Raw genomic sequence first — 24,397 nt, forward strand, 5'->3', positions numbered from 1 at the left:
TAACAATATCAATATAGATTGAAAGCAGACAATATTTTATGAATCATGGGGATTTTAGGACATGGTGACCTGCCTGGAGTTCCGCAACAGGATTTCCAATTTTATATTCGTACAGGTCAGATGGTGGTCAGTGGAAACAAGTCTGGAACATTTGGGCCTGTGGTTAAATTTGCAGAGTCTGTTCTTTCCTCTCCTATGCTTAGCTAAGCTTAACAAAAACTTCAACTTATGACCAGGGAAGTAAGGCAACAGTCCCAGGCTCCCAGCCCACGTTCCTAAGTCTTTGGTACTTTATTACAATTCTGTTCAGACTTCTGGAATGTTACCTGAGAAGTTTTCCCTTTTATTCCCTTCAACTTTGGAGCTCATAAATTGGACCTCAATAGGTCCCTACCCAACCTCCATTTAAAGACTATGTTTTCAGCCCTAATGGCTCAGAGTGAATGTCAATAATAATTGTTTTTCTTTTGATGCACAACCCTGAGTATCTTCCCCTCCCAGTTTGATTGTTTTTTTTTTAATTAAAGGGTCCATCCCTTTACTCACTTCTTAAAAAAGCCTATTCACTGAATAGGCGGTGCCTCACTCAAAGTGAAAACCTGAAAAGGCCTTAGCCTAAAAGATCCAGGGACACCCATTGTGTCCTGGGCCATCTCCAATAGTCCTGATGAATATCTAACCACTGGACCCAGATGGTTCTGGAGGAGAAAGTGAGACTTGGTGACCATGCACAACCCTTCCTCCCTCAATACAGTCATAGATAAAACTCTAAAAGAGATTTCCCACACTCTTTGGGTTCTGAATGAGGAAATAGAAAAGGGGGAAACCTTGGACCTAATATAATGATTAGTTATTAAATATAAGAGAAATATCAATTACTCACATCCCCCAGTTTGATTTGAATTGAGAGACTCAGTATCCTCAATGAATCATTAATTGATATTATAAAAATAAAATTAAGAGCTCTTTAGTATGAGGCTTAATGGTAACAATGGGAAGGGGAAAAGGTGAGGAATTGATTAACCCATTAACAAAACCAAAGGAAGCAATCCCTTTTAGCATGTAGAGCTTACAGATAAAAGACACAAAGAGAAAAAGTAAACAGTAAATAAAAATTGCCCATATAAGGCTCAGAAGTCTAATCTCATATAACTGTCTGAGACTCAGGAAACCACCTGATGTAGCTCACTGATCTGGGTGTGGTCTCAGGGCTGTTTCAAACTGACTGCCTTCTTAGATTCTGGTTACTTGTAGAAATCCTCTTCTCTGCTAAAAATCTCCTATAAAATAGGACTCAACACAAATTGCCAATAAACAGGTCAAATAATGAAAGTTAAGTAAACCCTTATGTCTCCATTATGAAATCAAATTTGGAACCCTTTAGACCAGAGAATTTACAGTTTTAGATTAACCAATTGTCATAGTGATATATTTAAAAAACTCAAATGCAAACAGAAAAATTAGATCTCAATTTTTATACTTGGCTTTATTCATTCCCCCATTATGAGCATGAGATTCTGCTGAGGAATTGGTAATAGGACACTTTTGATAAGAAAATGGACTCTAATACAAAAATGAATTCATTTAAAAGTTGCCAGATTAATTTCAATTGTAACAAAACATTCAGGGATGGTATATATAAATACATTGAATAGTCAGTTTCTAAACAGTGCTTATCAAGTAAGTTATTTATAATAATAACATTTTCAACTTCTACCCATGTTCAAATGAATAACCCCTAAGAAAAGGGCGTGTCTCTTGAAAGCATTTACAAGACAGAACACAAACCACTCTTTTTCTAAAGATAACTAAGTCATAGAACTAAGATATTTATGATATTCAGCAGATAATAAAATCATATCCTGGTTTTACAAGTCTGTGCATCATTTGTCTAATTATCTAAAAGCCATTGTGGAAATTAAAGGACCTCAACACACATAGGAACATATAGCTAGTAAATGATGTCAAGGCTAAATACCTAATTAATTGTTTGGAATATAGAAAGGACTAAAATTCTAAACCAAATCGCTAAAATTTGATATCTGAATCTTATTGTAGTAACTCAGATGTGCTCCAGTATTAGCTTATAAGATAAATATTGAATACTGTGTTCATACTGATTATAGAAATTTGCTATAAAAGAAGAATAGGGACATAACTAGACAGTAAGAGAATAATACTTCCCTAACTTCATGACAATTCTAGGCAAAAGTTATGTAAATAGTCAATTGCATTGACCAATATTTAAAGTCAGCCAGGTGGGATATTTTCCAGAGGAAATGTCCCATTGGGGAAATTGAGTCAGAACAATCTTCCCTCTGCCCTTGCAAAAAATCATTCACCAACCTTTTCCCCTAAGAACTCCATCTGCAGTTCATGAATTTAAAACTTCATGGGGTTGCTGGCATCATGGATCATTGAGTCAGTAGTGTTCCTTGATGATTATACCTAAAATCAGACAGAATAAGTTAGTAGGTCTGAAATAGCAAGTTCCAATAATCAGACCTTCAGGTGGATTCAGCTCTCACGGATCACATATCCTAGATAGCAAGTATTGACTGTAATCTCACATTGGTAGCAGTAAAAGATTCATCATAACAAAATCCCATATTGATATAACTAGTATTCATGTTAGGTAGATTTGTTTTCCTTCCTAAGTTCAACATTACACAAATGATTTTGCTATAAGATACTTAATAACAAGCAACAAAAGACTTAGGATGGAATGTGTAAATATAGCAGTCCCAAATGGTATATAGAGAACAGATTTTATGAAACACTGTTTAGAGTAAAACATGTTTGATTGTTAACCATTTTCAAATGGATATAAACACAGACTACTGCTCTCACAATCCCTTTAAACAAGGGGAATATCTTTAAGGTGACTCTTAAGTGGTTTGCATGCATTTCTACACATGTTCTAATTCCAGAACAAATAACGAACATAAGTAACATCAGATTTCCCATTAGGATGATAAGACATAGCTCGTAAATTACTATTCTTCACTAACATAACTGACTATACTGAAATCCTATTCCTTAAAGTATAAACAAAAGTGATTCCTCACAACTTAATAGATTTGTTTCACAAACTTGTTTACCTTTGTCGAATTATATTCATATCACTGTGAAAGAATGAGATATTTCAGGAATTGAAGTATGTGTGTATCTATATCTATATCTATCTATACACATATATGTATATATACACACATATATACACATGCATGTTTGTGTGTATGTATTTATGTGCGTGTATATCTATATTTATATATATGACAAATTCAAGCACTAATTGAAGTCTTGCTTAGACAAGAGTTGGGATGACTATACATTCAGATCAAAGTATCAAGATCTTTACCATTTGTAGCTTATTACAGTAATTTAGATACTTTAACATTGATCTAATAACTAATAGATTCAATATTGCAAAAACAACTTCCATTTTGTCCACCCTGATAATAGAATTGGCTATGGGAGTTATAAACAGGAACGTAATTATAACAGCATCAAAACTGGTCCTCTAGGCCTACACCACTACAAAGCCTAGCATATGAAACCAGGTGGACAGGTTTTTTATATAGGAACCTCAATTAAGAAGAGTCCAACCTTAGTTTTCCAAGGCAACCTCCCCACCTTATTCCCAGGGATAGATATGGACAGATATTTACTAGCCTTAAATCTTAGAAGTCACTGTCATTAAGCTGCTGATGTTTCTCTTAAAGAACTGATTTAAGGCCAGTCCAAGAACACAACAAACCTAGGAATGAAACTCAAAGAATATTTAGAGTCCTCCCACCTGCCCAAACCAGAAAGCTTTCTCTTCAAGCTATAAAGTCTCACTAATCATAGTACATTTGAACATAATTGTTATTAATGTCACCAAATTATTGCAACAAATTAACTTAGAAATAAAAATTATGAGGCCTTCTAAAAAATCACAGAAAAGATTGTTTTTTTTACTTTTTGAAGGTGGGAAGGCAGGACAGTTGGGGTTAAGTGACTTGCCCAAGATTGCACAGCTAGTAAATATTAAGTGTCTAAGACCATATTTGAACTCAGGTCCTCCTTACTTCAAGGCTGGTGCTCTATTCACTGCACCACCGCTATAGTTTTCCTGAGATAAAAGATTTTTACAAAAGAAGTTTTTAACTTACAAACATTACTTCCTAAAATTATTTCTCTTTCTTAAAAACAGCTTAAAACTTACTCTGATTTTAAAACGAATACTCATTAAACTTTCATGAAGTAAATTAGTTGGAAACCTCTAAAATGACAGATCTCTCTCTCTTTTATTCAACCTTAAAGCAAAAATAAATCTTTAAAACTGGAATCTATCAAAACTAAGCTGGTATAAATTGTCTTTGAGTAGCATAAATAAATCCCCAAAGTACTATAACAACAAAATAAATTCCTACTCATCATAAATTCTTAAGTATCATCCCCCTCTCGTCAAAAGGTGTTTACAATGGGAAGGAAATTCAGTTTTTCCAAACCAAAAAAAAAAATACCCTATTAAATTTTCCTCATCACAATAACAAAGTTTACCAGGCCTTTAAAAATTTACTCAATATCTTTTTTTCCTTTGTCTTAAAATATATCACTAGAAATTAAAAAAAAAAACAAAAAGAAATTACATTCTGGAATCTCACATAAACAGTGAATATATGATAGTTCACTTAAAACCCTAGAAAATCAACACTGGATAATCACTATAAAACTCCAAATGAACACTACATGCACACTTGCATGCATGCATGAATACATATATATGTATGTACTTGTGTATATATGTATATGTGTGTAAAACATGTGTGTGTGTGTGTGTGTGTGTGTGTGTAAAATGTCCTTAGATGAAGCAGGCTTCATTTTGTGCAAGAATTCTTATTTACTCAGTAGGAATTCCACAACACAGAAAATGGTTGCATGGAGTTGGTAAGAATTTATGACTAGATGGTTCTAAAAATCCTTCTAGTTTTACAAAGGAGATTTTACAAGGTCTTTTTTATGTATAATTACCTATTTTTCTTTTGACAATACCTATGTAAATATTGATTAAAATAATAACTCCAAATTAGGTAACAATCTCATAATTTTCATAAGTGATGGCTCAATAATTTTAGATAAACATCCTCTTAAGTAACAGTATTTCATAATGTTACCAAAACATGGTCATCAAGGCTTATAGAATGATCTAACAGCTTCCTAACACATTCATTTTTTTTGAACAGTACAATTCTAAATCTAACAACATCTAGATTATAAGAGAAATTGATTTTCTAACTACATAGATGATACAATTATTTACCAAATTACACAATATAAGAAAATTTAGAGATATACCAATACCCTAAACAATATTATGAATTTAAAATTTGAAACAAAATCCATTACCAATTAGGCAGGTAACCTTAATTTATTTGAATGCCCTTCGAATTTATCTTACTCAGAAAATCACTCACTTCATCATCATTGACATTTTATACGGACCACATCTAAAAACTCATATAAAATTATCAAATATGAAGCAAATACATTTTATTAAAAGATAATAAAAACAGCTAACATTCTTATAACATTTACCCTCCTACCAAGAACTGTGCCAAGCATTTGATAATCATATGATCTTCACAACAACCTTGGGAGGTGGATATTTTTATGATTCCTTTTAAGAACAGTAAATTGAGGTAAATAATATCTTCTTGGGGCCATATACCTAATGAATTTCTTAATTACAAATAAAAAAACATCTTTTTGTATTATGTTGTAATTTACTATAGTAAAACTGACAAAGAGAGCACACTCAGACCCAATTCTTATTTCCTTCAGGACAGATTTTGCCTTAAATCAAATCAAATCTGGATTTATAATCGCTAATGACAACATTTTAATTTCTAAGGTCAAATACTTTTAGTACTTTAAAAGAAAAACAAGATTAATGTCCATAAATTCATATGTCCTTTTTTTGAAAGAAAGATGGGTGATAATTTCCAACTCCTTATAAACTTTGGCTCTACTTTGATGCCCTGCCTTTACCTTTGAGATTTATCAGATAAAAAGCTGCCAGATAAATGGTATTCAAGTCATTCCCTCCTGGGAATTTCAATCTACATATACTAGGATATGCATATAAAGTTTTATAAAACATTTTGAAATCATACCTGTTAGCTTTAGGTTAGCTTAAAATATACTGGGCTGAAATATTCCATGATTCTAAGTTGACCTGCTGCTTTTGACCCAGGCAAAGAGATCTAAGGAATATTATTGAATTGATGATAATGTGGCAAGTTTCTCCAGGTACAAACCTTAAGAGCTTTTAGAAAATTACTTAAATAAAAATTAATTGAAAAGTCCAAAGAAACATTTAAGATTTTTTATAATAATCACAAATCACAATAACCAATATCTTTGCCATATCCAATATTTATGTAGTGTTAGATTTAATTTGGCCTCTCTACAGATTTATCCTGAAAGATGGGTAGACAATGACTAATCAGTTGATTATTTAATCGAGTTTCCAAAATTTATTTGCCCTACTGCTACATTAAAAAAAAAATCAGTGCTGTTGCCCCCCCCCGCAGAAATCTATTTTCTTTAACCCTTTAACATGTTTCATTTAAATTTCCATCATTTCAAAACACACACACATTTTAAATGACACATGTAAATTTAGTATTATAAATTTGTAGGGTTTTTACCTACATTGGAATTTTGATGATGCAATATTGCATTATGTAACTGTGTAGCATAGTATTTTAAACAAGTCATCACAAACACACACATATTCCTGTTGATGCGTGCTGCACTTCCTGACAAAGCTCAACATATTTGCCTCCCAACACTTGCTTGTTAAGACCTATTGGTGATCTTGACCACTGATTGGTTATAAGTTGCATTTTGTGTTTTCATTTGGAAAATAATGTAATCTCTATGATCTTGAGGCTGTTGAACAATAGATAAAACATGTATGAATGGTTTTCCAAAATTTTCTTCTCTTCTTTCCTCATCCTTCCACTTCCCCTTTATTTTCATTTAATGGACCCCAATTGCACCTGAGGCTACTACCACCACCACCCTGGATCATTCTAGCACCCTGCCAGGGGGTGGTATTGCCCAGTTTGAGAACCTATGAACCTTGCTGTTAGACTAAATCTGGTTATAGACTGATTTCTAATAATCCTTTCCTTTGCAGTTTCTATTTCTTGATTGAAGTCAAATAACTATGCTTTAACCACACAATCAATGGGGCTAGATCCTGAAATCTTAAAATACTGATACCTTAACTCAGTTGTTAATCAGCTATTGATTACCATTTTTATATCAGTCTTTTGACAGTTAAATCCATAACCCAAAAGAATTAAAGAAGAATTGAAATTTTTAGCAATATTTCTAATACAATTAATTATCAAGTAAAAGTTAAGCATTATCTTTCTACACATTACAGATCACAGAACTTGGGTAATTTTGTTCAAAATCACACAATTAAGTTTCCTCATCTAGTACAATAATAATAATAATAATAATAATAATAATAGATTTCACTTAAAATGAGACCTGAATAAATTCAATTATATCTGAATCTATTTTCTGAACGTTATCATATAGAATTTCAATGTATAATTTCAGTTATTTAATAATATATTTCACATAAGGGCTATAAATTCCAAGCATTTTATATAATGAGATTCACTATTTCCAGCCAAAGATTTTAAAGTGACAGTATATATCAAGAAGGGCTTGAAACGTATGGTGTACTGCATTTGGATTCATCCTAGCCCTCTCAGACTTTGTCTATTGACTTTCACATCAAACTACAAAATTCTTCTTCTCAATTTTTCTGCATAAAACAAAGTCAAACTTCTTCACATCCTCTAATCATGCTTAAACCATGTGAAACTGGCATAAGAGCACCCACAGCAATTATCTAGGGACAGGAGGGGCTTGGATCACATGGTCTTGCTGCTGTCAGACTGCTATGTGCAGGGTATGTCCCACCTTTGTCTCCAGACATTCTTAACTACCTTCCATATTTTCTGTCAAGCCTTTATTTCTCTTTCTAAATCTTTGAAACCCATTACTTAGACTACCCAACTTTCTTTTACATTTCCATCACATGCCAGACTGTACATACTATTTTTAAAACAATGTCTTACAAACGAGCCTAATTTTCCAAGCTATGGAGCCAGGATAACTTAGATTCAATTCCAATGTTATCACCTATAATGGTCTTTTTTGATCTTGGATACTTGTTGAATCCAGGTTGGTTCTTAGGGATCATAATATCCTTATTTAAATATCGCTTTAATATCTCTTTAAAATAATACAATCTAGAATTGTCCAGGGAATCAAAATCAAGCTCATAGCCAATATTTTACATATTTCATTCTCATGCCTGGTGGGAAAATAGAAAATACATGTATCCCTCTTCAGTCTGATTTCCATATTTGAAATATCACTGACTTCAGCTTAGTAGCTATGTCTATCAACTCTTAGTAGTCCAGGTTATAGTTTATCCAGGCAGGGGACATGAATACCTTAAGGATAATTGGTGTTCTTGCTATCTCCTCACTTATCCTGGGTCCCCATTATCTTTTAGTAATTTTTTTCTATCATTTTCAATGCAGAAATCATTCTCTTTGACAGAGAATGAAAATGAAACAAGAAGCTTTAGCTTCTCTCTGTTGTCAGTTGTCACCATTCTGTTAGCCACAGAGAGTGGTTTTAGCCTTTCCTGGATGTCCATATTTCTTCCAACAAAAAAGCTACACAATCCTTTATTTTTGTCTTTACCTTTCATTGCAAGACTGATTCTGACACTCCTGACACTTCCCTTATGAGATACATACCCATTTTATATTCATCTTCTGATACCTGCCCTTACTTCCATCTTCTATATATTTATAGGTGGATCGATTACTTTACTGGGTAACCTGCATTGGATTCTGTAGACATGTCTGCTTCTCCTCATCAGAATGGCTTCTTTTTATCTTTAAAAGTTGATTCTTTTGAGGTTCTTCTTCCTTGTCAACAAATTTTACTTGTGTAGAATGTTGGTCTGTGGAATGTATCTATAATTAACCTGAAACCCATGAAATGTGTGCTTATAATTATAGGTTTGAAGTTGGATGTGATCTTAGAGGCTATCTAGACCCATTCAAACTATCTGTCTACCCATCCATCCATCCATTTATCCATCATCTACCATTTATCTATCATCTACCTATTCATTCATTCATTTGCCTGGGTATTTCTTTATCTACTTATTTATTCACTTGCTCATTTATCTATTTACTTATATGCACACATATATGCATATTTACATACACATGCACACATATACATATCCATGTATGTATGTGTACATATACACAAGCACACATATATTATTTATATGTGTGTGCATACATGCATGTACACACCTATAAGCACAACACCTATGTGTACATGTGTATACATATATAAACATACATGCATATATCTATAGATATATATCCATTCATTAATTCATTTTTTTTTTGCTTGTTGGTATGCTTGTTTGTTTATTTGAAGACTGTACCAAATTTGGGAGAGAAGGAGCTACTCTTGAGCACATCCTTCTCATAAGTATAAGAATTTTTACCTGCTTTGTTGATGACTAGGGCTGGCTCAACCCTTCTTAGGCCACTTCTCTAGTGCAGACCCTTATAACTTCACACCTGGACTATTATAATAACTTCCTGGTGAGTTTGCCTGTCTCAAATCTTTCCCCAATCCTGTTCATCCTCCATTTAATCATTAAAGTTATTTCCCTAAAGCACAGATTTTTTATCATGAAGCTCTCCCTACTAAATAAACATCAATTACCCTCTATTGCCTCCAGGATCAATTATATGGTGCTCTATTTAGTGCTTCAGAAATGTTTATTGATTGATTTTAAGTTACATGGCCAAGGTCACACAGTAGGAAATAACGCCTTTAGGAAATGATCTCACATTCTCTGATTCCAGAGTAAACATTCTCTCCTTTGTCTCTTTCACAGTGATTTGTAATAGTAAATTTCTATTTTTCTCTGCATCTACCTAGATATTTGAATGTCCCTTTTCCCCAAGTTACCCATTATCTCCATCCCTATGACCAGATCCTCTCTTCTGATAACATAATTCATCCAGAATTCCATAACGTTCCCTGAAGTTAAGAAAGGGGGTCCTCATGGGCAGGTAGGTCACGCAGTGAGTAGAGCACCAGCCCTGGAGTCAGGAGCACTTGAGTTCGGATCCGGCCTCAGACACTTTGCGCACACACACACAAAAACCTAGCTGTGTGACCTTGGGCAAGTTACTTAACATCAATTGCCCTCCAAAAAGCAAAAAAAAAAAAAAGAAAGAAAGAAAAAGAAAGGGGGTCCTCATACTTGAAAAGACTTGGAACCACTGTTTTAATGAAAAAAAAAACTACTAATAACTTTTTCCCCACCCAAGGCCTTACCTATTTATTAAATAACAATATTAGCTAACATTTACATAGCACTTTTAGGTAAGCAAATCCATTCTTCATGTATTTATCATTTGGTTGTCACAAGATTCTTGTGAAATAGGATCCAAAGTATTATAATAACTTTCCATGATTTTCTCAGATGAAGAAACTGAGGCAGAAAGACATTTAAAAAGCTCTGCAGGGTGATGCAACTGCTAAGTGTCATAGGTAGAATTTAAGTACAGTTCTTCCTGACTCAAAGTGCAGTGTTCCGTTCTATCCCTTGTCTATTCAGAAGAATGGTTATCAGATAACCTGCTATATTTGGGTCTAGTTTCTACATGCAATTTCTGTTAATATCCTGTCAATACTCACATTACACAATGAGGGTGAGCCCATATTATTGAAAACTCTAGTGGCACAGCTTTGGATGGTTCTACTAATTTGGAAAGCTTTCCTGTATGACTCTTGTTGTTAGTGTTATCTAAGGATCAGCCTAGCTAAGTTCAGAAAACCTCATTGACAGAAGGGTTTTGGGGATGATGAATTTTTCAACCATAGAAGTTCTCTGAATTATAGAAACATTATGATCTGGGTCAACAGAGGGAGTAGCTAGCCACATAGATGAAACTCCAGATTCTAGTAGGACTGTAATAAGGAGAAACTGTATGTTCTCTTGAAGAAGAGAGTTAGGGTTATTTGAATGCAAATGTGTGTCTGTGTTTGGGGTGTGGTTTGGGGAGCATAGGGGACTTGTGGGGTTATTGTGCCAACTTATTCTTGCTCAGTTAGTTTACTGGAAGTTTTTACTTCACTGGATTCTTTTATTTTTTTTAAGCAATCAGGGTTAAGTAACTTGCTCAAGGTTAAAGGGCCAGTTATTTCCTGGTGTGGTGCTAAGTATCTGAGCCTGGATTTGATCCCCAGGTCATCCTGACACCAGAGCCAGTGCTCTTACTCGCTGAGCCACCTGGCCGCCCCTTCACTCCATTCTTATATTAGGAGATGGAGGAAAAGCTTTATTTGCTAGGATCCAAAAGAGACTTTTTTTTGGAAAGAATCCAATAACATCAATTTCCTTATGACTTGAGTTGACCCAAGACTCTCTAGATTCCAACTGAATTATAGGGGATCCAATGCAAAGATAATGTCTTAATGCTAGTCTAGAGATTCAACCTCAGTATTTTAATTTATCATCTCCCTGGACTAATAATATAAATTATGTTACACTTGACTCAATGGAAGTTATTCAAAACTCAGATTTTTTTTCAGATCTGAAACTAGATTAATTAGTGCCATGCTTGGGATGCATTTATCAATATCACTTTTCATAAATACCAGGGAAGCTCAGTGTAACTTGGTGCAGCTTTATGGAATTCAAGTCAAAGCTATTAAAACATGTCTCCAGGGCTCTGTAACTGGAGAGAAGAGGAATTCAGGTATTATATATGACTGTTGGATTTTCTCCCCTGAGATCCCTAGATACATAGACATTGCTTTTTAAAAAAATCTGAACCCTCATCCAAAGTCAGGGCAGATAAAGGCTTTGCAGTCCTTGAAGGTAACTTGGTCAGCAGCTCCTGACAGCCATGCTAATGCAAAATGAATTAATATGTCACATCCCAACTTCTCAAATCCTCATGTCAGAGGGCAAGCCAAAAAAAAAAACCCTCAATATAATAACTGCATTTTTCAGCACTCTACTTAGAACTCTACTGACCTATCCTTTTTTCCCCTATTATAGAAGGTTAACAGAAAATTACATGGACAGTTCAGTTACTTGGAGAATTCTATTACTTGGTTCACTTTAAGTGTTTGAGTCAAATGGGGAGGTCGGACCATTAGAAATAGTTTTCTCTTTTCTCTTGTTTCTTGGTAGACACGTATGGGAAAGAGTATGATACTTGGGGAAAAGAAAACAAATCCAATCTCTATTCCTTTATACCCTTTATATCACAGGAGTAGACAACAATACAATCATATGGTTTCCAATTAAGAGTAGTTGTTTGTCTTTCAATTTTAAAAAGATCAATGACTTCATCAGGTGCCTTTCCTGGGGGGATTTAAGGGAGAGAGAGTTGCACAAAGCCATTGGTTTTACTTTTTCTTCCAGAGCCATCAAATTACAGTGGCAAGACAAGAGTCAGGATAATTGAGGATGGCCCTATATGCAGCAGATGACCTTGGTATCTTCAATGTCTGACCAAGACCTAAGTACTCACCAGTGCTTGCTTCAGCTGCCTTCATGGTCATTGGAACAAATTGTTTTCATCCACCCCTTCCATTGGGGGAAATCTTCATGTGCTTGAATTAAACATCCTCCAAAGAATAGTGGTTAATGCTTCAAACATGGGAAGTGGTCATCTAATCTTCATTTTACTAATATGTTTAGCTATTGCCTGTGGTACTGGGGGAGAAAAAACAAACAAATAAACATGTCCAATGGGGGAGGTATATGAAGATTTTTCTTCAAAGCAAATGATGACCTGATTTTTGAAAAGGAGAAGAGAATAGAGTCTGCAAGTACCAGGCCAATGAGCTTGCCTTTTTTATTTTATTTCATTTTTTAAATTAATTTGTTTGTTTACTTTTAGTTTACATGATTCAATTCCACAATTCCCTGAGTTTCACATTTTGTGCCCCTCCTTCCCCTCCCCGCCCATGGCAGCATATAGTCAAGTATAGGATCTGTAAATACTTTCACATTATACATTAGTCAGGTTATAAATATGGATTGTATCAGATGGAATGAAAAATGGTAAAGAGGACATAAAACCAAACAAGAAAAGGAAAAATGCTGATGGTTTTAAATAGATGCTACCTATTATTTTAAGGAAGGCTCCATTTATTGCTATACTTTCTAGTGTTTTAAATAGGAATGGATGTTGTATTTTTTCAAAAGTCTTTTCTGCATCTATTGAGATGATCATGTGGTTTCTGCTAGTTTTATTGTTGATATGATCAATTATACTGATGGTTTTCCTAATAATAAACCATCCTTGCATTCCTGGAATAAATCCTACCTCATCAAAGTGTATTATTCTTGAGATAAGTTGCTGTAGTCTTTTTGCTAGTATTTTATTTAGAATTTTTGCATCTATATTCATGAGGGAGATTGGTCTACAATTTTCTTTCTCTGTTTTACCTCTTCCTGATTTAGGTATCAGTACCATATTTGTGTCATAAAAAGAATTTGGTAGGACACCTTCTTCATTAATTTTCCCAAATAGTTTGTAAAGTATTGGAATCAATTGTTTTTAAATGTTTGATAGAATTCACTAGTAAATCTGTCTGGCCCTGTAAATTTTTTCCTAGGGAGTTGACTGATGGCTTGTTCAACTTCTTTTTCTGAGATGGGGTTATTTAAGTAATTTACTTCCTCTTCAGTTAATCTGGACAACTTGTATATTTGTAAATATTCATCCATTTCCCTAAGATTGTCAAATTTATGTGCATACAATTGGGAAAAATAATTCCTAATTATTGTTTTGATTTCCTCTTCATTGGAGGTAGATGCACCCTTTTCATTTTTGATACTCATAACTTGGTTTTCTTCTTTTGTTTTTTTATCACATTGCCTAAGGGTCTATCAATTTTATTGATTTTTTTCATAAAACCAGCTCTCAGTTTTATTTATTAATTCAATAGTTTTCTTAATTTAAATTTTATTAATCTCCCCTTTGGTTTTCAATATTTCTAATTTAGTATTTAATTGAGGATTTTGAATTTGTTCTTTTTCTAGGTTTTCCAATTGCATGCCCAATTTGTTGACCTCCCTTTTCTCTAATTTAATCATGTATGCACTTAGGGATATAAAACTTCCCCTAAGAAATGCCTTTAATGCATGCCACAAATTTTGGTATGTTGTCTCATTATTATCATTCTCTTGGATGACATTACAGATTGTTTCTATAATTTCTTGTTTGACCCACTCATTCTTTAGGATTAAATTGTTTAACTTCCAATTAGTTTTTAGTCTGCCTTTCCATGGGCCTTTTTTGTACATAATTTTTATTGCATCATGATATGAAAAGCATACATTTAATATTTCTGCCTTACTGCATAAAACTGTGAGCTTTTTATGCCCTAGAACATGGTCAGTTTTTTAGTATGTGCCATGAACCTCTGAGAAGAAAGGATATTCCTTTTTATCCCCATTCAGTTTTCTCCAGAGATGTTTCATACCTATCCTCTCTAAAATCCTATTCACCTCCTAAACTTCTTTCTTGTTTATTTTGAGGTTAGATTTATCAAGTTCAGAGAGGGGAAGATTAAGGTTTCCCACTAGTATAGTTTTGCTATCTATTTCTTCCTCTAATTCCTTTACCTTCTATTCTAGGAATTTGGATGTTATACCACTTGGTGCATATATGTTAAGTAATGATATTGCTTCATTCTCGATGGTGCGTTTTAACAGGATGTAGTTTCCTTCCTTATCTCTTTTAATTAGGTCATTGTTTGCTTTTGCTTTATCTGAGATAAGGATTGCTACCCCTGCTTTTTTTTTACTTTAGCTGAGGCATGATATATTTTACTCCAGCCTTTTACCTTTACCCTGTGTGTATCACTTTGTTTCAGATGTGTTTCTTGTACACAGCATATTATAGGATTATGATTTCTAATCCATTCTACTATCCATCTCCATTTTATGTGAGAGTTCATTCTATTCACCTTCACAGTTGTGATTGTTATCTGTTTCTTTCCCTCCATCCTATTCCTGCCCTTGCTAATGCTAATATTTTTCCACCCTTCTTTCTTTCCCCCTTAATAGTTTTTCTTTTGACCACTGCCTCCCTCAGTATTCCCTTATCAGCTCCCCTCCATTTTCCTTCCCTTTCCCCTTACTTCTTCCCTCCCTACTAACCCCCCCCCTTTCGTAGCCCTTTCCCCCTCCTACTGCCTGTAGGATATTTTTATACTTAATGAAGTATGTTATTTCTTCTTCGCACCAAGAGTGGCAGAAACAAATCTCATGCGAAACTCCTCTCCCTCCCCTCTTTCCCTCTAAAATGATACTTTTTGCATTTCTTGTCCATAGAGTCCTATGCTTAACAGGTTGTTATTCCCTCCTTGCACCAGAACCAATGAAGGAAAAGCTCATATGATTCTCTTCTCCCTCCCTTCTTTTCCTTTGCTATACTGTTTTTATAACTCTTTGTGTGGCATAATTTACCCTTTTCCACTTCATTCATTCCTCCTCTTCCATTGCAGTCCCCTTAATAAGACTTTTTTTTTGATCTTCATCTTATGTATTTTATACTCATACCCTCTACTTGTCTATAACCAGTTGATCTTATTAAATAGCAGTGTGTGTGTGTATGTTTTCCTTGTTTACCTTTCTACATGACTGTTGCATCTTGTAATTGGAAGTTGAATTTTCCATTGAGTTCTGGCTTTTTAAAATTTACATTCCCATTACAGAATGTCTGGCACTCTGTTATATCGTTGAATGCCCATCTCTTTTTCTGGAAGAATATGCTCAGTCTTGCTGGGTATGTGATCTTTGGTTGTATTTTTTTTGCCTTCCAGAAAATTGTATTCCACTGCCTCCAATCTTTCTGTGTAGGGGCTGCCAAATCCTGTGCAATCCTCACTGTGGACCCTCTATATTTGAATTGTTTCTTTCTGGCTGTTTGAAGTATTTTCTCTTTTATCTGGTAGTTCTGGAGTTTGGTCACAACATTTTGAGGACTTTTCAGTTTGGAATCTCTTTCAACAGATGTCTGGTGGATTCTCTCTATTTCTATCTTACCCTCAGGTTCTAGTATCTCAGGGAAGTTTTCCTTAACAAGCTCTTGGAGAATGTTGTCCAGGCTCATTTTTTCATCATGATTTTCTGGTAGGCCTATGATTCTCAGATTATCTCTCCTGGATCTGTTTTCCAGGTAAGTAATTTTTCCATTGAGATATTTTACCTCTTTTTCTAATTTTTTATTCTTGTTGTTTTGTTTGACTAATTCTTGGTTCTTCATAGAGTTATTTGATTCAATTTGGTTGATTCTAGTTTTTAGCAAATCATTTTCCTTGGTTAATTTTTGGAGCTCCTTTTCCATATCATACACATTTCTTTTTAGAGAGATGTGTTCTTCATTATAATGTTTTTCTAATTCTGCTATTTTGGTTTTGAGAGAATTATTCATTTTATCTTCTATCTCTCTCATTCGGTTTTCAAAGTTCATTTTGATCTCATCTAGGAGAGCTTTCTGTGCTTGGGACCCATTCCCTGTTGATGTTTCAGCTGTAGGTGTGGAGTCCACATTGTCTCCCTCTGAGTTTGGTTCCTCCCTCTGAGGATAGTAGGATTCCATAGTCTTTGTCTTTGTAGTCTGCTTTCTACCCATGTAGAGGCAGGGCCCTAGCCATGCCCTTCCTCTAGGGATCCCAAGCCTTTACTGTAGAGGGTTTTGCCCTGGGGCAATAGTTACTATGTTTTCAGGGTGGGGGTGGGGGGTGTTGGAGCAGGTGAGTTTCACTCTGTCATCCTGGTCTTTGGAGGTCCTGATAGGGGCTTTTTTTTTTTTAATTTCTGGGCTATGAACTGGTAGCCCCAGGGGTATTTGCTATCCATGACAGGGGCCCCTGTATTTGGTTCTTACCTTGCTCTTTCCAGTCCCAGCCCTTTGGTGATAGGCCTGGTAGTCACCCTTGTGGTTGGTGGGATGACTTGCCCTCTGAGTTGATCAGGCCCCTTCATGGCCTGTGTCTGCCAGCAGTGCCTTCTGGGCCTATGTCTCCAATGAGCTTGACTTTGATTTTTTGGAAAATTCTAGAATGGATTATAAAAGATATGGTTCATGATTATACAGAAAAAGGAATAGTGTCTAAATGGATTGATTAGACTAGCCTCATTTCCTTTTTTAAGGAATTATGAAACTAGAAAGTGAGGAGAATGCTGTAAGTATAGTTTACCTAATTTTTTGCATACTTTTCATAAAACTCAGAATATTTTACAGAAAATATGGATAGTTATGTATTAAGCAATAATGGAATAAGAGAGATTCAGAACTGGATGGATGGTTAGACTCAAAGGGTAGATGTTAATGGTTCAAGTTAACATGGTAAAGGATTTCCAGTGGAGTATTTCAGGAATCTGTGCTTCACCTGAGCTGTTTAACATTTAAAAGAAATAATAAATGATTTGGATAAAGGCATAGATAGTATGCTCATCAGATTTGAGGATGACATTAGTTAGAAGGAATAAGTATCATACTGGGCAAATGGTACCAGGATCAAGAAAAATATTGACAGGAAAAGGTATTGTGTTGGATATAATAGGATGAAATCCAGTAGGGATAAATGTGAATCTGAAACTTGGACACCAAGAAATGAATTTCTTAAATACAAGGTAAAACAGACATAGATAGATAACAGTGCTGAAAAAAATACCTTGGAATTTTAGCAGTTAACATGGACAATTAGAGTTAGTGGTAGAATAAGGAAACAAAAATGTTAATGAAATCTTGGACTGCATTGAGGGGGCAAGCAAAAATGTAGAGGTGATATAGCCACTGTACTCTACCCTCATGCTACATCATCTAGAGTATTATACTTAGTTCCAGACACTATGTTTAAGGATGTAGGTTAGCTGGAGTGTCTCAAGAAGGGCAATAAGGATGGCAAAAGAGGTTAAGTATATGACATGGGTACCATTTTGTGATGAATGAAAATTCAGAGACAGAGTTTCTGGGTAATTGATAATTAATGTGTTAATTAGGCTAGCTAATAATCAATAAACTGATGATCAATGATCTCTCCACAACCAAAGACAAAACCATTGAGATCACTAAATACTAATATACCTTTGGAAATGGGGTGCCCCTGACAGGTGAGAACCAACCCTTACTTGCTGAACTGTTAATGAAGGTGTAGACATATTAATGAAGAAGTGGGCTAAAAAGCTTTTAGCTCCTCCTGCTGAAAACACAACCTGATCATGAGATTCAGACACCTCCAGCAATCTGAACAAAGGAATCCATCTCCACCAAGACCACTCTGGTTGGTTTTCTCCTTCATGAACTGAATTCCCCTAGACTCTAATGGATGACTACAAAGACATGTGCTTATTTCCAAGGAAGAAGAATTCACCTAGATTACACTTTAAAAAGAAGTAAGGCTTCCTTATTGGTTGGGGTGCACCCAATACCATGGAACATGTCCCGCAAAGATGAGGTCAACCTCATCTATCAGCTTTGTCCTTTAGAGATTGGCTAACTGACCTGCAAGGGCTGGTCCCTGAATGAGGAAATAGAAAGGAAAAAAATCTTAATCCTAATTTAATAATTGGTTATTAATATAATAGAAAAAAATAATCACTTGTCTCAGTTTGGAGGAATTGAGAACATTAAATCTCCCTCTCCTACAGTCCATCCAAACTGGGTTCTTTTCATTTCTGGTACTTCATCTTAGGGGTGTGCCAGAAATAGCTTGGACCAGATCTGATGGTTAAATTAGCTCATGGTTATTTGGTTTTCATAAATTGTCTGGTAATTTGGTTTTCATAAATTGTAAAACTCTAAAAATCAGGATTTAAATTATTATTTTTGTAGTTTAGATTAGATCAGAAATCTAGATAGCTTTCTGAAAGAGATGGTGAAAATGTGAATAATGCAGATTTCACTCAAAAAGTGTGTCCAATGTGCTTTTTTTTTGCCTGTTGCTAAACATTTACCAGCATGCTGCTTCTCTATTCCTTATTTCCGTGTTTCTGCTTGGACTGGCTCTCACAACCAGAATGCACTCATCCATTCTGCCTTTCATGATGCCTCTTTCTTCGTGACCCACCTCAAGCATGATCTCATCCATACAACCTGTCCTGATCCTCCCAACTGCTAATGTCCTTTCCCCCAGTTACCTTCTATTTGACTACTTCCTATTTTTTGTATTTATTTTTTCATATTTATTCTATAGGGAACTCCATTTCTTCTTGTCATCTCCCCCATTAGAATGTAGGCTCCTTGTGAATATGGGCTGTTTCATTTATTCTATTTCTATTCCCAGATATTAAAGTGATGTTTTCTATGTTGTTGTTATTGCTATTTAGCCATTTTCAGTTATTTCTGATTCTTCATGGCCCAATTTGTGATTTTCTTGACAAAGATACTGAAGTGTTTTCTCATTTCTTTCTACAGTTTATTTTACAGAGGAGGAAACTGAGGCAAATAAGGTTAAGTGACTTACCCAGGATCACAAAACTAGTAAAATATTAAAGAGCTATAAAACCAGGTAGCACAGCGAGTAAGAGCACCGGCTTCAGTGTCGAGATGACCTGGAGATCGAATCCTGGGCTCAGATACTCAGCACCACACCCAGAAATCCTTGAGCAAGTTACTTAACCCCAATTGCTTAAAAAAACAACAACAACAATAAAGAACTATAAAAATGCTTGTTGTTATTGTTCTTGCTACTTGTTGTTGTTATGATTATATTGATAAGACTTAAGCCCAATCCTATTTATTGACATCAGTGACTAGCCTTGTGCCTGCTGCTAAGTAACTGAACATCTTGGATCCTTAGTTATGCTCAGACGCAGTAATAAATGAAATCTATACAGTGCCTTGGAGTTTACAAAGCAGTTTATGATTATTATCTCATTTTAATCTCATGATGACCCAAAGAGACATCACTATTATTATTGTTTTTATTTAAAAGACAAGGTAAACAAGGCTCACTGAGACTAAGTGATTTGTCCATGGTCCTCTAGCTAGTAAGTGTCAGAGGCTGGCTATGAAGTCAGATATAAGAACATCTTATTCAATTTGCTAAGCTACTTCAAAATATAACATGATTTAATGACATTTGAATGATGTTGTATATAACAAATATTTCTAGACAGGTAGTTCAGTGGGTAAAGTGTTGGACCTGGAGTCAGGAAGACTTGAGTTCAAATCTAGCCTAGATGCTTCCTAATTTTGTGACCCTAGATAAGTCACTTGATTTCATTGTGCCTCAGTTTCCTCATATGTAAAGTGAGAATAATACTAGAACTTCCTCCTATGGTTGTTGTGAGATAAAATGAGATATTTATAAAGCTCTTTGCAATCCTGAAGGCCTTGTATAAATTCTAGCTTAAAATAGTACCTAAATAATTATATGCTGTCTTTCCCACTGAAATGTGAGCTCCTTGAGATTTAAGGACTCTTTTTATGTTGGTGGTTAGTATAGTGTCTATCATATGGTAAACATTAAATGAATAATTTTTGATTAATTAATACTCAACAACCTCTTGAAAGCTAGATTCCAAATGCAAAATTCTTCTAATGACGATACTGAATCAAATAGTTTTGTTTTGTGATCATTCTATTTGACACCTAACTGGCATTTATTTGTTTTCGTTTTTTGCTTTTGGGAGGGCAATTGGGGTTAAGTGACTTGCCCAAGGTCACATGGCTAGTTTTTTTGTTAAATGTCTGAGGCCAGATTTGAACTCAGGTCCTCCTGACTCCAGGGCCAGTGCTCTATTCACTGAGCCACCTAGCCACCCCTTAATCTCACTGACATTTAACATTGTTGATCATTCCATTCTTACTGATATCACTTTTGTATTTGATTTCCATTAAACTATGTGTTCTAGGTTCTCCTCCTACTTCCCTGACTATTTATTCTGTGTCTCATTTCTTGGCTCCCAAATTTCTTCCAATTTTACAAATATCTCCTTGGTCTTTTATTCTCTTATATCTCTTTTAAATAAATCTATTTTAGCCATAACTTTATCTGAGATCATAATAGCTAACCCATGGCTTTTTTTTTTGCTGAAACTGAAGCATAATAAATTCTATTCCAACCTTCTGTTTTAACTCTGTGTGTATCTCTCATTTTTAAACGTTTCTTGTAAACAAAATATAGTTGCAGTATGATTTTTAATCCATTCTGCTATCATTCTCCATTCACTCTTATTCTTAATATTCTATTCCACTGTTACGACTTTAATTGTTATTTCTATGCAGGTGACAAATCTATATCTGTGCTTCCCTAAACTCTCTCCAATGATCTGCCCCCAAATCTCCAACTGTCTGTTAGAGATTTCCACCTAATTTTGCTACTAGATAAGGGCATCAAAAATACCTTCCTACTCTCCAGTGTATTAAGGGGATTAGAATGTTCTTTTAAAAGAATGAAAGAAGGTATTCAATGTAAATGTAGCATCGGGGTAACACTCAGGTTTCTAGAATCTAGTTCCACTATTCTAAAGTGCTGCCTTAAAGTTTATTTATGTATCAAACAATTTATTCAATTGGTTGGTTTTTGCATAGTGAGTAATCTACAGGTTTGAGATCCTAAAGTTTAAAATATTTCACCAACAGTATGTTCTTGGAGAAGGAGAAGAATGGCTAATATGTCCCCTAGAGCTGGATGTTCCCTATAGTTAGAATTTCAGCAAATGGTAGGAGATTTGTCTGCCCTCCCTGGTATTCCTTAGAACTGCTCAGATAGTGAAGGGGAATTTTTGATCAGTAAGTTCAACATTTGTTGACCTTCTGGGGAGAGTGTAGTGAGCTCTGACTGTTTTTATATAGTTTTTATCTGTTCATGGGCTCCTATAAAACCTTTGTGCCTAAATGATTTTCTGTGGGGGTACAGCAAAGGCTTTCTCATAGTCAATATATGTTTAGTACATTGAATGACTCTGTACAAGATGGGACCTTATCACCTACATTTGTAGAAATGTAGACATGAACTACAATTAGGCTTTGTTTTAGGCATTTTGATGGGACAGTTATAGATAAGGCAATAAACCAAAGAGAAAAATAACATGCTGTGGTCAGTCCTCAGGTCCATAGATGGTCCATATAAAGTTTAAGTGGCCAGTGTCATTGCTTACATTTGTTTGCTTTTTGCTTAGTAGTGCTGAAAAGAGCTATTTCTCAATTTTATATTAACAATAAAGAGATCTGCTATCTTCCTGGGAATGAGTGTTCAGGGTATAACTGAAAACATGGTGTTTTCCCAGTAGAATATAGGCTACTTAAAAGTAAGAACTGGTGGATTTCGATCTTTGTATCCTCAGTGGCTAGAATAGTGCTTGGAACATTTTAGATATTTAATACATGCTTTTTGTTTGACTAAATGATTGAAAGGGAAAATATATGAGTTAAAAAATAATTATATGTGTGCCATGGACATATGATATATGGGGTGGATGCTGGGCTTCAATTATTTAGACATCTGATAGAGTTCTGACTGCCAAAAGTACAACAGCTAATAATTTCCTGACTTGCCTTAATGATTTCATCATTCAAAATGTTGAGGTATGAATGAGGGAAAATGTTGTTCTACTTTTGTTTATCATTAACCAAAAGGAACTGGTTGCAAGAGAACCTTCATTTATGGGAAATTTAGTGGTGAGCAATTATTTCACCTTAAAATTAGTGATCAGGAAAGAAAAGAAAACTGTGCACAGTCTGATATGTACCTTGGAGTTTCTCCTGGCCTCAGAATTTCATTGGTTGTCAAGATGAATCATCTTTGTACTAGAAGTGTCAGCGCAAAAATAACTAAGAAGAAGTTGACGGGGAAGATAAGCAAGGGAATAATAAGAGAGAACCTGGATATTCATGTTGAAGTTGTCCCTGGTTCAAGATAGACTACATACCCAAGAAATGGAGAATTAGAAATGTGACTGCTCAACTGGGATTTTTCACAAGGTCAAAAATTTAGATCTGGAAGGGGGCTTTAGGCTCATCTAGTCCTTCACCTTAATATTACATAACAAGAGAATGGAATGAATAAAGCAAAAATGACTTATTTAAGGTTAAACACAGTGGTGGTCTGGTAAATGTTTAACAACCAGCTCTCTGGGGATATTCATTCATTCCACATTGTAAAATTCAATCTGTATCATTAATAATTTTCTCTATCACTTTCTTAGGTCTAGGCAATTAAAAAAAACACAATTAAATCAAACTCTAATATGTTGTGTTTATCAGTTTCCAAGATATAAATTCTCACACTAAAAATGTAACTATCAGCTCTTGTTAACCAGTCCAAAGCTTCCCTAGCATACTTCTGGCACAGGTATTAAGTAGCAGAGTCTAGATTTGAACCTACCGTGTTTCCCCGAAAATAAGCCCTCCCCTTACTGTGTAAGATTCCTCTAAAATAAGCCCTCCCCCGAAAATAAGCCCTATTGAGATTGCTACTGTAGTGAAGGTGATCCCCTGCGCTACACGCTACATTACGGTACCCTCTGTATGCACCGACCCCCCCCCCCCCGGGAAACGCACGCCGCGCTCTGATCTGCATCCAATCAGAGCTGCAGCAGTGAGTGCGTCATCCTGTTCTTCCCCAGTGATTTGCTTGCTGGCGCCATTGAGAGCAGTGCCGCGGAGGAGAGCTGAGGCAGGACAACATAAGCCCTCCCCTGAAAACAAGCCCTCTGGTGTTTTTCTTTCCAAAAAAAAATAATAATACAGTGTCTTATTATCGGGTAAACACAGTAGGTCTTTAGGCTCAAAATGTTTGTACCATGTTACACTTTTAAGATGGAAAGATATGTTAGATAGTTACAGAATTAAACAGTTTCAGAGTTGGTTAAATGCACAAAACCAAAGAGTAGTCATTTTTGATAAAATGTCATATGGAAGTAGGTCTCCATTGGAGTGTCCCAGGGATCTGTGCTTGGCGTTGCCCTGTTAATCCTTGTTATGAATCATTTAGATAGTTGCAGCATGTTTACCAAATGTGTGGGGAATGAAAATCTTGAAAAGACCCTGGATCCCAGTCAAGATCTTAAGAGGTTAGAATACCAGCATGCTTTTGACAAGATGCAATTTAATAGGGATAAATGTGGAATCTTGTATGAGTTCAAACAATCTAATTCACAATAACAATGAAGGCAAGCTATGGTAAGACATTAGTTTGATTGAAAATATTACAGCAATTTTAGAGGATTGAAAGCTTGATGGGTCAGTAGTATAATATAGTAGCCAGAAAGAGCTAACAAGATCTT

Source organism: Petaurus breviceps, unplaced genomic scaffold (assembly GCF_028583685.1).
Source record: "Petaurus breviceps papuanus isolate PSGF00001 unplaced genomic scaffold, PetGlider_PUasm1.0 100, whole genome shotgun sequence".
NCBI lineage: Eukaryota > Metazoa > Chordata > Mammalia > Diprotodontia > Petauridae > Petaurus > Petaurus breviceps.